The 5,000-nt window shown below is 34.8% G+C and overlaps 1 pseudogene; it reads left to right on the top strand.

The window, feature by feature from the left end:
* The first annotated feature begins 357 nt into the window (after nt 1-357).
* Nucleotides 358-4,942, top strand: LOC119569019 (annotated as a pseudogene).
* Nucleotides 4,943-5,000: the final 58 nt, after the last annotated feature.

Raw genomic sequence — 5,000 nt, 5'->3', positions numbered from 1 at the left:
TGTTAGTATTATCTTTCTTATCTTAAGAGTCTGTAGAGCTAATTTGTTTGTGTATTTTTTCAATATTTTTATGATTCTAACTACTGATATTGGTCTTGACATAGCAAATTAAAAGGGCTACATAAGAGTGTTCATGAGTGTTTCATAGTACTCTTTCTGTTCAGGTAAAAAAAAAAAAAAAAAATGCAGATAAGTGCTCTTTCAGTCTTAGTTTAAAGATGATACAATACAATAGAAATTTGCGAAGTTCTAGCTTGCCCGGGCCTTCCATAAATGGCCCGGCCTGTGTCAGCTTTTTATGGCTGTCTCATTTGTTCTCTGACACTTGGTGCTTATCAGGGCGGTGGGATTGCACAGGCTGCTCCCGCCACCATGGTGTAAGCATACCACATAATCTCTTTACCAGCACGACGGCTGTTGTCGGTGGACCTGTCTCAGGAATTGTGTATATATAGATGATACATTCCACACTCATTTATTGATGGAAATAATGCATAACTGCCCATGGGTCTAATCACCCTACAAGATTTTGCGCACTCATGGGGAGTCATTCCCGTAACCCTGGCTTCAGTAGAATATCTCTTGAAGGCCAAGCTCCTGCCCTCATCCATATTTTCCATGATGGCATGTTTACATCACTGGCCCATCAAGCCAAAATTTTCATGACATGATGGTCACATCATCAAAATCGTAGAGGTTAAAACTTTGTTTAGAAATAATTGACTCAAGAAGGTGTAGAATTTATTTGTATATTTTCTGTGATATGATGACTGGCGAATATGTGTAAACTATGAGGCAATGGAATCTTATTTTTTTACTTTCTTTAGAGCTGTAGCATTAGCTGAAGGAATATAATGGCAAATGATGACAGGTGTATCAATGTCCATACTTTAGATGACAGAAAGTTTAAGTCCCTTTTTTTTGCGTGTATCTTCTTTTTGGTGTATTTGTTTAGGGGAATGACAGATGATGAAGATTTATTTCAACAGAACTTATATGCAGTAGCTGATGCAGATGGCCATGCATTATGTATTTAATTTATTCTTATATTTATCTTAATATTGAGACCTTAGCTGAAACATTTCATGTTCAACAACTGGATAAATATTCAGAAAATGTATATATCTAATGTACTAGAAGGAAAAGCGGACTTTGCATATTATCTTGGCATATTAACAAGTTTATCTTACTGTTCCAGGATAAAATAATGTGTTTATGGCGTGCAGTGAAAATACTACATTGAATTCACAGATTGCTCTTGCTAGGGTTATAAACAAACCATAGTAAGGAGAGTATGATTTCCAAGTTCCATTGTTATTAACCCAGTGCTTCTGTGGATGGCATTTAAGTACTTGCCATACCCACTGTGAGTTTAGCTTATTAATTGTCTTTACACATAAGATGGCTCCACAAGTACTTAGTTACCAATGAGTCAGTTACTAGTACTACCTATCTCACCTGTTTACTAATTGATTTTTTGTATATATTCTTTTATTTTTATTGCTGTTTGTAATGTTACTAACATTTTAATAATTATAATGTCTGTGATAGCATTAGTAAAAAAAAAAAAAAAAAAAATCCATAAACTCAAGAAAAGGTGAAATCAGGTAAGGTCACGAGGTCTACTCATTGACACCTTAGTGGCTAAATACTTGTGGAGCCATCTGTGTAGACATTTCTTAAGCAATACTACAGTGAACTACATTTCCTGACAGCATTGGGTTAAGTAAAGTAGACAGTGGAACAGGAATTAGAATTTCCTAACTTTTCCCCAGATCAAATGTTAGCTTCAATCAGTCTCCAGTCAAGGTGGTCGGTTAATTTGGCGGCCAGACTTTTGCACCTAACTGAAAGAGTATATTTTGGAGCTGGGAGTAAGGTAGTAAGTTCTGACCTTTAGGTTATTATGATTTTTGTTCTTTTTTGAGTTTGGTGAATGTAGTGCCTAGCATATAAAAAATATGTATATAGCAGGTTATTTTAGCAATCTTAATTGATTAAGAAAAAGATGAAAATACTTACAAAATCACTCATAAGAAAAAATTAGATTACGAAAAAAGACAATTATAAAACATCTTTTTTTTTATGACAAGTATAGTATAACAATGGTAACTTGATACTGAGAAATGCAGAAGCTCCTATTAAGTTATTTTTTTATGGTTATTGACCAATACATATAGAGAAAAAGAGACAAAGGTCTTTTTCCCTTTTTTTAACCAAAGGTACAGAAGAAAAATATTTCTAATTTAAAATTTCATTACGTTATTTGTCCACCAAAAAATAACACAGGGTTCATCATATAAAAATTGGTCTGCTTTTCAGCTCAGTGTGAGCAACATGAGTGCACCAGCTCAACAGCAAACTGACAGAGGGAAGTGTGTCTTCTGCAGAATCTGCGATGGAGTTGAGCCAAATAACATCTTGCATCAGGTCAGTGTGCTATAGTTCTAATTTTATCAGCCTACCAGTTTTAATTGAATTGAAAATTATTGTACAAAAGAGGGTTAAAATAACCTCTTTTGTACAATAATTTTCAATTCAATTAGATTGTAATAGAGTTTGCATCAGAAATAGCTGTTAAGAAGTACTGGTTTGTTACAACCATTTACGTGGACAAAATTTTAGGAGAGAATAATGTTACTAAGATACTAAGTCTGGAAGGAAACTATTTTTTGGCAATATTTAAGTAAAGCACACACATGAATAGAACCTGAATAAAGGACATGGATATAATTCTTCTGTGTACAAGAATGTTAAGCAGTTGTTAATTGTGATTTGTTATTGTTTAGGAGCTATTATTAATTTTTGTGTATAGGTATGGAACCTTTGCTTTTCTTTATAACACCATGCCAGTATGACAGTGAAGGTGTATCATGAATGTTGAGGTTATTAACCCAATGCTGCAGGAAAAGGCTGTGATTGTTGTTGTTGTTTTGTGAAATGTCTGCATGTAGATGGCTGCTAGTGCTTAGCCACAAAGGAGTCACTTAATAGACCTTGTGAATTGAATTGGCTGGATTTTTTTTTTTTTTTTTTTTGATAATGCATAATGAATATTGATGGTGTTCTTTTTATTATAGAAATTATAATTACTATAATGTTTAGACATTAGTAACAGCAAAATAAGATAATGTAAAATATTTTCAAAAATCAAGGAAAACAGCAAACAGGTGAGACAGGCAACACTTGTAATAGGCTCATTGGTGACTTAAAACAAGTATAGCCATCTCTGTGTAAAAACAATTAATAAAGTAAACTCCATGCCTGTCAGATTTGGGTTAACACCAAATATGGTAAAATATAAAACTCCTTTTTTTTTTTCTTCAGGATGATGAATTTGTGGTGTTCCCAGACATCAGGCCGGCAGCTCCCCACCACTACCTGATTGTCCCAAGGCACCACTACATTGATGTCAAGAACCTCTCGCAGACCACATTCCCATGGGTAAGGGCTCTCTGTCATAAAATGATATATATGTTTATCTATCTAAATTATGCATTGTTTTGTCTTTTCTTTTTCTACTTATTATTTTTTCTTTAACCCTTTCCCGATGGATGGCATTTTAACGTACCTGCCATGGCGTGCCTGGACTATCTGTCAGGGCATGTACGTACATGCCATGGTGTATGTGTGCCATGCCATGTTTTTTTTTTTGTTACAATTAGGGCAAAATAATTTTTTTTACCACTGAAAATGTGATTAAGTAGTTTTTTAATACTTTTTCTCATTTTCCTATACTATGCATTACATAAAGGCTTCTCGGGTTTCCCGAGGTTTAGCGAAAAAAAAAATTACGTCGGTAATCGACTACATTGGCCAGAGATATTAATAGTATTCACGAAGTGATGATGTAAACCACGAGAAAATACCGATATGATTTTTGAAAAAAAAAAAAAGAAAAAAAATCACAATTTATAAAACCTGAACATAAAAATATATCTATATGGAAGTGATAATATAAACCTGTTGAAACTAAAGTTATCTTAAAAATTAACTTGAAAAAAAAAATGCAAAAAAAAAAAAATACAACAAACCTACGGTTTCAAAATCCATGATGCCACACACTGCTTATTTTATTCGGAATAAAGATCAACTATGGAGTCTATATGACAAGAAAAAAAAATCCTACGTCTTGATTTATCAGGAAATATGGCAATTAGAGACCTTAGAAATAATAATATTTGAAATACAAAATAGGCTCTTAGTATTACAAAAAAAAGGCAAGGGATGCTGGTATTGGGCACGAGTGGTCCCCCGCATGCTAGGGGGACAATATAAGCCCCCGCAGCGAGACCTGGCCACTATGAATACTACCTGTTGGGGAAAAGGGGTTTAAAGGGAATAACAGTATGGGTTGGACTTTATTGTATCATGCAGTAGAGAGGTATTATCTGATTTACCTTTTAAATTGACCTGATCCTTTCTTCATCTTATGTTTTCTTTAAAAAAAACCTAGATTAAAAAAAAACTTTTTATCACACATGGAGAAGATGGGGTCTCTTAGCAAGGAAGTTTTGACAGCTCAGGGCGGTTGTGAGTCCACTGCCAGACTTGGATTCCACTGGCCAAACCCTTCCACACAGTCAGCCACCTCCATCTTCATATCATTGCACCAGAGGGGAGATGGGCTTTATAGCACGTGGGATGTTCAAAAAGGATTCATTTTGGTTTTTAGTGTAAGTTTTGGGGCACTGGTGTGGGTGTTGATGGGCATTACATGTATAAGTACATGCAACTTACTGTTCACTTGTTACCAGAATACTTATCTTTTTGATGCCACAGTCCACTAACAAACATTAATCGTCTTTCAGCCTGAGACAGCCATTCAAAGACTCCGACAGAAGATGTAGCACATAGTGCAGTACTCGAGAGTGGTGACTCCCAACATTGTGCTTGGCACAATCTAACCCTCCCTACAGAGTCTGTCACTGTCGTTTCAAATTTTTTCAGAAGAGGGGAGTTTGATGATTGATGATAAAAACAATTTAACAATAAAACGT

The sequence above is a fragment of the Penaeus monodon genome, unplaced genomic scaffold, assembly GCF_015228065.2.
Source record: "Penaeus monodon isolate SGIC_2016 unplaced genomic scaffold, NSTDA_Pmon_1 PmonScaffold_12169, whole genome shotgun sequence".
In the NCBI taxonomy this organism is placed as follows: Eukaryota; Metazoa; Arthropoda; class Malacostraca; order Decapoda; family Penaeidae; genus Penaeus; species Penaeus monodon.
Note: the sequence above shows the minus strand (reverse complement) of the source record. Positions and strands in the feature narration are given on the sequence as shown.